Raw genomic sequence first — 8,848 nt, 5'->3', positions numbered from 1 at the left:
AGAACTGTGCATTGCAGTGATGCACCCAAATACGCTCCCATTAGATGAAGCTTAGGGAACACCCTGGGGTTCCTCTAGAGCAAACCTGGGTCATTTTATTCTAAGCCCCATAGACTGACTCTTGGGCTGGTGAGGTAAAGGGCTTTCCAAATCAAAGCTCAGGCATCAGGGGAGTTATCAAACTTTCCCCACCCCCAACAAAGGTTTCAATTCTTTGACCTCTAGCTGTCATCCCTCCTGTTTCTATTACATCAATACTTGAAAGGAACTTAGTTGTTCCTGTCAATCTTCAGGAATGGTGAACCAGAACCTTCTTTGGGTTCTTTTGAGATTTTTGTGTGACCACTTTGGAGATTTGGCTGTGTGGGTAGAGCTGCCCTGTGATCTTGAGGCTGTCTAGTCATGATTGTGCTTTCCCCATCCTGATAGCTTGCACAAGGGACTTGCCACCCACTGTCTGAGGCAGATGACATCATACCAGGGAAGTTCTTTCCCACCTTGGTCTGGCCAAATGTCACCAGACTTCATATTGTCTCAGGGAAGACAAACAGTGGCCTTATTTTCATCTTCCTCAGGACACACCCTTACTGGATTTAACAAGTTAGGGCAGTGGCCACAGTGAAATAGGTGGATGGGCAGGTCAGGATAGCGAGGGGGCCCCTTGGAGATTGGAGAGAAGTTTCATTGCTATCTTATCTAGATCAACTTCAAAATCCCACCCAGGCTCTCTTCTAAGGTTGAACTTTGCAGTAGATCCCAGTTTCAACACCCTCCATCCCTTCTCAGTTTCTTGTCTTCCATTGTATTCACTTAGAATTTGTATGTAAATTGATCTATACCAGCGGAGTGAGAGCTCCACCAAATCCTTTGTTTTGCTAACTAGAGCCTGAACCTCCCCCACCCGACCTACACCAGCGGAAAAAACCAAGTAGATAATGCCACCAAGGCAAGGCACCCTTTCCAGGAAACTTATACAGCTACTGAAATGTTATCTCTGCCTCCATCACCCACCTACTTCACAATTAACGGAAGGCAGAATAATGCTAACAGAGACACTAGGGAGTCCTGAGATTTGGCCGTAACTCTTTCAACAGCAGATCTCCCTCCTTTGTTATCTAGCACATGAAAAGAACTGAGGCAGGACTGCATCACACACTGAAAACGTTTTATTAAATATTCCTTGTTGATCACACAAAGATATTACAGGGCCTGGGGTTCCGATGCAGAGGATCCTTATTCTGGAAGCAGACAACATGGTGCCAAAGCCTGGGGTCAGAGAACTTCAGTTAGAAAGGCATGCCAGACCTTGAGCCTCTCATACCTCACCCCAGGGCCAAGAACCTGAAATTCCCACTTCTACTAGAGAGGGAATGAGGCTTTGAACCAGCTCAGAGAGCCAGAGTGCAATGGGTTAAAATTCTGCTGCCCTCACTTAGTGTGCCAACATGGATAGGCTATAACCTCTCAGAACTCAGGTCTGCTGTGAAAATTAAGTCACATAAACAGATACTTGGGGCTACTGTGACATACTTTGCCCTTTCCAACAGACTTTCAACAGTAAGTTTGAAAATTTCCCAGGGAAAAGGCAGCAGATCAAACCCAAAACCACAAGGGCTTTAAGAATCAGATTCAAGGGCCCCTCCCTGGTGGTGCAAAGGGTTAAAGATCAGCACTGAAAGTGAGCTGTAGCTTCAGAGAGTTCCAGCCAGCCAGCTGATCCGATCCCCAGTCCCCAGCCAATCCCCAGCCTCAGACGTGACCCACATGGTGCGGCAGACCTCTCCTGACCCGCCCACTGCTCCACTTAGCAATGTATCTTGTCAGTCTGCCTGTTCTGCTCCCCACTGTCTCTGGTGAATCCTCTCACTGTCCCTGTACCTGTTTTATATGCATAAACAAATATATCTTAAAAAAAAAAAAATCAGATTTGAGACAACGTCCATAAAGTAGTCTTTTAAGCTTCAAGGTAATGAACCTTTCTGGAATTCAAATACTCAAGTTATAATTCAGGACAAAGTAAATTGATGGCTTTGAAATATTTTTTGGCTGGGGGCTCATGGAAAACTAACATAACACAGAAATGCAGTGACTTTGCTAGGCCAGAGCTTGCTGCATACTCACCACTGCAGAAATCCCGTGGAACAGCCTGGTAGCTCAGTGCTCACACCTTTTAGCTTTAGCATGTTGGGAATTTTATTGCTGAAACACTGGGGGAAGACAGACTACATGGGGCAGGGGCACAGAACCAAGCCTATGGGGAGAAGGTGGCTGCAGAGAACAGAGCTACAGGAGATTTGCAGAGAAGTGTCTCCCAACAATAGCTCCCAGAAGCTGGTGTGTTCAGCATCCATATCTGTTGACATCCTTCACCTTCAAAGGTGACAAGGTATGACCCAGGGCCTGAGCGTTACACAAATGTGCTGCCCCTACTGTGACCACACTTTCCATCCTGCCTATCCCTGATGCACACCAGGGCAGGACACGAGGGCATTCCACTCCTTTCCAGCCTGGCATCCTGGAAAAGAACAGAGACTTTAAGGTTTGAGATACCTGGTGTCCAATCCTGACTGGATCACATCTGGATGGGTAAGCCTTAACACATAATCTTGACCATGGGTTTCTCATCTTTACTGAAACTAAGATCACCTCAGTATCCTCAAAAATTTTAACTCAGTGAAAACTTAAGGCATCTGTCACAAAGTAACAGCTCAGCCAACATTATATCCTTCTATCCCAAAGTCTTTCTTTAAGATAAGGCCCACCAATCTCACCCTCTGTCAACTCCTGGGGCTTTTAGTCTACTGCAGAACTTAGCAATTGTTCTATCTGGTTTACTGACATATGTTTACAGGTCAGTCTTTCAGATCTGGATTCATTCCTGTTATCCCTGCTGTTACTCTAACTCCACTGTTCCTGTTCCCTCTGAGATTCACACCAGTATTTGTAAGACTTTTAAGAACACAGTAAAATAAAAAAATGTAACTAGATGGGAACAAAGCAAGCACAAAGTTCAAACTACTTCTGCAAAGACTTAAATGTCTTATGAACTGCACAATCCAACATGGCAGCCCCTTGCCAAGTGTGGCTGAGCACTGAAATATGGATACTGTGAATGAAAACCTTAAATTTAAAATGCAATTAGCTAAATTTAACCATATGTGGCAAGTAATTACCATACTAGAGAGTACAGACCTATACAATGCCCAACTCAACACATACAAAAAGCAGCAAATGGCTGTCTGAAATTTCTATAACCTTGCTCTGGATAGAAGCAGGGCAAGGCCTCAAACCACTTCAACTTATTCTAGCAAGCACTGTAGGAATGCACAGGGTCACCCCAGACCCAAGCACGCTGGAGGCTTGCTGTTCACGTGGCTGACACACATAGCAGAACCAATATTAACCAATAGCCTCTACCAGAAGTTGAGGGGAGGAAAAATTGTGGAGTTTAATCCGGACTACTTGAGTTTCCTGCCAGGAGCCTGTGGCCCAAATAAAACTCAAGAGAGCTGGAAGGCCTCTTGGGAGAGACCGCTTATTTAGTTGTTCAGACAGTAGGCACTAGCCTTCACTTTATTCCCTGAGACCAAGTGATGTAGAGTATAACTTTTAAACTTACACAGAGAGACCCTTGTCACACCATCACATAGACACAGCCTTTCTCCCACATTCTCCTTTACCTTACAGCTCAGAAAAGCCATCGGAGGTACAGATTAAGACACAGACGATTCGGTAAAGATGTTCCTCGTGAAACAATGGCGGAAATGGAGAAAAAGCGGGGGCCAGTTCCAGGAGATGGGAGCTGCGATTGGCATCTTCCAGAAGTGTTGCGAGAGGCGTGGGGTGACCAGCCACCTGCAAGGTTAACAACCACGGTCATTCAAGCCGGGCCTCCGACAACCCTCTCAAGGCAGACCCAACCCCCCAACTCCAGGGCTGGTCCCCAAAGTCATTCACGTTTTCCGAACCTAACCTTCAGAGCCACGGCTGGGATCCCTCCCCAGTTTAACCCTCATGGCAACCGCACACGTGAGCCCGGACGCCGCCTACGGCGGTCCTGGCCCCCATCATGCCGCTTATCGCCGAGCCCCCAAACTCCGCGACACTTACGCGGCTTCGGAAAAGAGCAGGCACCGATTATAACTCTCGATGGCACTGGATAACGAAGACACTATCGATGATCAGCAGCCCACGGAACTTCCCGGCCCAAGACCGCAGTAGTACGCATGTGCTGCCTGCGTCATCACGCAGCCCACCGGAAGCCTTACGCAGGCTCACGTGATACGCGCCCTAGAGCGTCTGTAGAGATGACGTGTAGCGGTGAGGAGCTGTGCCTGCGCCTTTCATTGCGAATTGTGAGGATTCGGAGCTCGAGTCTAGCAAATGTTTGGGGGTGCTTTCCCGCTGCTATGCACGCCGCAGGGAGCCCCTAGGAGGATGGGGGAGGCCAATCACTGCCCCTTTCAAATTTTTGTAGTTAATGGATGCATATGCCGATGGCTCCTCTCCACAACTCAGCACCCGGGAGCCCTTTCTGTGAAATGTAATTGTCAACGGATATAAAACCCTCAGTTTCCTGGGTGGTTAAGGGTACAACTTGTTCAAATTGCACAATGATGAGTTGTGTTTACTCAGCTATATAAAAGCACGAGATTTCTACCTATCTTTGTAGCCTTTTAATGGGTTGCCCCTGATGTTCACATCCTGGCTTAATTCTCAATAAACTTTTTTTTGTTAGAGTTTTGCGAAGAGATTTCTAGTTGGGAGAAAATTTTGTTTTTAATTATATTTCCCACACAGGCAAAGAAAAACACATGGGAAGATAGTAAGTCAGGAAAGGGAGTGACTTATTTGAACTAGATATTTCGGCTTGAGGTAATAAAGATTATAGCTTCAAGGGTCTTGAGTGTTGGGCTAGGAAGGCAAGCACTTGGTTCTGCACATGAGTGGCAAGCAGTACTTTAAACTCATATTTTATGTTTAGTACCAAGTAAAAACAGTCAATCCCTTTACAGTATATAAGTTTCATTATTTCATGAAACAGCACAAGAAAATTATTTCCAGATTGCTAACTTGAAAACTAACATTCACCCAAAGAGATTAAGAGATTAGAAGAAAGTTTGGCATGTTCCTATAAATAACCCCATGGATCATTCACTTTCTCTAGGCCTGAAGCCCTGCATCAAGATGCTGCCTTTCCCTTTTCTCTACAGTAAGATTCTCCTCAGTCTGCCCTTGAGGCTCTGCTAAATGCAGGTGAGGGTGATTGACTCCTATGTAATAGCCAGTTCTATGTAAATAGCCTTTGCTTCTCCATTGGTTACTTCCCATTTGTTTCCAACATTAGTAGACAGTTACTTAAGTATGGGCTTGTGTGTGTGAAAATGAAGCAAGTGGAAAGTATATATATTGGTCTCAATTCCCAGTTCCTAAAATAGGACTCCTAAAACCCTTGGAATTTTCTGGGTGATGGGAGTGTTGTTTGTTCTAATGAGGCAAGTCTGAATGTTAGTTCTTGGGTGGGTCAGATCACTGCAAAGACCAAACCATGATTTGAAGCTTGGGATTTCAATCCTATACTACCTCCCCATCTTCCAGATACGATAGAGGGACTAGTCATGGAGTTAATGGTTGATCAAATCTATGTGAGATGTGAGGAAGCCTCCACAAATATCCTGACAGCATGGGTTTCAGAGAGCTCTGGGTAGGGCACACATAAAGATACTGGGAGAGTGGCACGGCAGTGTTACCAAGCAATAGGTGCACTGCATCATGTGCATAGAAGTCAATTATTATGGCACCAGCTTTTGAGAGAAAAGTTTTGTTGTAAGAAGGCAGGAGGAAAACCCAAATCCGTTAGTTGCTCCATCCAGTAAAGAGCGGGGATTTATGTTGACTTTGGGGCTGAAAACAAAGGAATTCAATTTTATTAGCTAAAAAGTGGGCTATGGGCAAAGAAATGGAATCTGACTAAAGTTTACTGACTGACTAATTACAAATTGGTTCGCATAGGGAGTTTTTTCCCCAAATAACTGGATCTCCTGTGTTGACAGATGCCCCCTTCTTTGCACTGACTCCTGCCTCTTGTATTGTTGTTCTTTAGCTTCCTCTAACTTGAGGTTCAGCTCAAGGTTAGTGGCATCTGTTCATGTTCATGTTGCATCATTTGTAGATATACTGTATCTGTGAAGAAAAACTTCAGAGGGAATATTAGATACTTTTCCCCCCTTTTGTTCTCTTAAGACTGAGAATTGAGAGTAATTTAAACCATTTAACCTGAGTTTCGTGTGGAGAGAGCACAATGCCCCTCCCCACATATGTTGTCCTAGTACCTCTTCCACCTGAATGTTTACCCGTATTCTTGATCATATCCTTCTATAACAAACAGCTAGACAGAATGTTTTCTTGAGTTCTGGGAACTTTTCTAGCAAATTAATCAAACCCAAGGAGGGAGTTGTGGGAGCATCTAATTTATAGTTCATCAGTCCGCAGTAGAGGTGACCACTTGGACTGGCAATTGACATCTGAAATGGGGTGAGGGTAGGCTCACAGGTCTGGGTCCTTAATTTGTGGACTCTGGTGCTAACTTCAGGTAGATAGTGTCAGAATTGAGATAAATTGTAGGACACCTAGCTGGTGGGGGGAGTAGAATTTATTAGTGTGGAGAAAATGACCCCCACATCTGGTGTCAGAAGTGTTGAGTGTGGTAGTAGTGTGACAGTAAAGAAAAAACAGAGGAGTAGTGTGTGTTTTTCCCAAAGTATAGGCTAAGGGACGTTTCACAAGTGTTATCTGCTGCATAATGAAGTAATAAGTATGGTAAGGCACATCAGTGGAAAACCTCAAATACCAGCTTCCTGTTTTGTGAGTTGTGGGTGAACAGTCACTCCCAAATGCCCTACATTATTTGCATCTGTCAATGTGCAAAAGGGTCATTTTTGACACTTCTGTTGCTAAAGGGACTGGTACACCTAAAACCTAGTAACCAACTATTCTTTTGATATCTGTATTAAATACTGCCCAAGCAGGAGATAGAAACAATGTTAAAGGAAGTTTTAATATAAAAAATTTAAGTATAACAGTGGTCAGGGAACAAGGGATTGGCTAGTCAAAAATAAAGAGAATTCTGAAAAATAAAGGAGTAACTGCTCTTTTGAGGACTGAGCTAAAGTTCTCAGGGAAGAAACCTGGCTTACCCCACATAATATCAGATTTTGTTGGATGGAGCATAGTTACAGCTCATTGAATGGCAGAGAACTTCTGGCAGAAGGTCAAAGTCCACTCTACAGTGCAAGAAAGTTGTTTATGGGGGGGTGTCTTGTCAGAGCATTCAGATATAAAATTTTCTTCCCTAGGCAAGTACTGGAGGAATGTCTGGGCCTCTCGGTAGCGTTGGCAGTCAAGTATTGGAAGAGCCAGGTGCTACGGAGAATCTGGAGCTGGAGAAGCTACCTTGATATAGGGCTAAGGGTGAGACAAGCCTCCCAGATTACAGGTATCTCCCAGAAGAGCTCACCAGCACCAGGCAGCATCCTCCTGCGCTGCTTCCCAGCATCTTTCATTGTTAAAATGTTACCTTGGGCCACCTGTCAAAGGAAAAGGAGGATGCTTCCAGCTCCTTTTTGCAGAGCAGGAAATGAGAAACAACTATGGAGCTTAGCAGTAACACATAGACAACTGGGCAGTGTCCAATATTTTAAAAAATCAGCTGAGGCAAATATTGGTTTCTTTGGTATCAGTTTACATTCTAGCTTGACTTAGCGGCAAACTAATGGACCTTCAGCTGGTGGCTCCAATCTGCAGTGTGTTTTTGGACAACTTAATTCTCTGACTTTCATCTGTAAAATGTGGCAGTTAGCCTAGTGATTGTTCATGTTCTACAGTTTTACAGCAATATCTTATCTGCGGTTTTACTTTTCCCATTTATAGGTACCTCTAGACAGATATGGTCCAAAAAGATTATAGAATAAGATATTTTGAGAGGCCACATTCATGTAACTTATCTTACAGTATATTTTTATAATTGTTTTATCATTAGGTATTGTGTTAATCTTATAATGGCCTAGTTCATAACAAACTCATAGGTATGAATGAAAAGGAAAAACAGTACATGTAAGATTCGGTATTAGGACTCCCCTAGTGGTCTTGCAACATATCTGCAGCGGATGAGGAGCTATTGTATTGTGGTAGGATCTGCCTCTGTCTGCTAGTGCATTTCTACTTTTCTGATGTCTGTCTAAAGCACTGGGACAGGAAATCTGTAGAAAAGGCCTTCACTGTAGTCACTGCAACAGAGCGGCAAAATAAGAAAATAAAGGAAGTGACCCCACCCTCTTCCTGCTGGCCTATCTCCCTTCCAGGCTGCCGCCTTCTCCACAGGCCTCCCCCTGGTTCCCACTTCGCTCCAGCCCGCCTTCGCCTTGCATCCCTCACCTTCCCCACAGACCCACCTACTCCTTCCACAGGCCCTCCCCCTCCCTCAGGTTCCGCCTCCCCCTTCCCACCGGCTCCGCCCCTTCCCCCGTCTCACCCTCTCTGTCCCTCGCTTGCCTTGGGCCTGAGCTCGGCTTCCCCGAGCGCGAGGCAGGCTGGGAGGTTGGCTATCCTAAAGATAGCGGCAGAATTGAAAAGCACGTCGGCCCGAGGGCAGAGGCGGGCTGGGGGTGGGGCGGGTAGCAAAGGCGCGTTCCCGGCAACCCTGACGGCCGGTGGGCGGGGCGTCGTGGGGTGGGGGCGGGAGCGAGGTGTGGGCGTGCACAGAGCGTGGCCGCGCCCTCGGGCCCGGAAGTGCGCGGTGAGGGGTGCGGAGCTCTGACGGCCCCTGGTGGCCTGGGGCGGAGACTGCGGC

At 45.8% G+C, this 8,848-nt stretch overlaps 1 long non-coding RNA gene across 1 annotated transcript; it reads right to left on the bottom strand.

The window, feature by feature from the left end:
* Positions 1-1,155: 1,155 nt before the first annotated feature.
* On the bottom strand, positions 1,156-8,631 carry LOC105854716. The gene is made up of 5 exons (XR_001146257.1): positions 8,531-8,631; positions 4,111-4,429; positions 3,681-3,855; positions 2,122-2,515; positions 1,156-1,266 (listed from the first exon to the last, which is right to left on the bottom strand). It is a non-coding gene; the product is annotated as an uncharacterized LOC105854716 (long non-coding RNA).
* Positions 8,632-8,848: the final 217 nt, after the last annotated feature.

This window comes from Condylura cristata, unplaced genomic scaffold (assembly GCF_000260355.1).
Source record: "Condylura cristata isolate star-nosed mole 26May11 unplaced genomic scaffold, ConCri1.0 scaffold00004, whole genome shotgun sequence".
NCBI classification, from domain to species: Eukaryota; Metazoa; Chordata; class Mammalia; order Eulipotyphla; family Talpidae; genus Condylura; species Condylura cristata.
The sequence above is the reverse complement of the archived record's forward strand: the minus strand, read 5'-3'. Positions and strand labels throughout refer to the sequence as shown.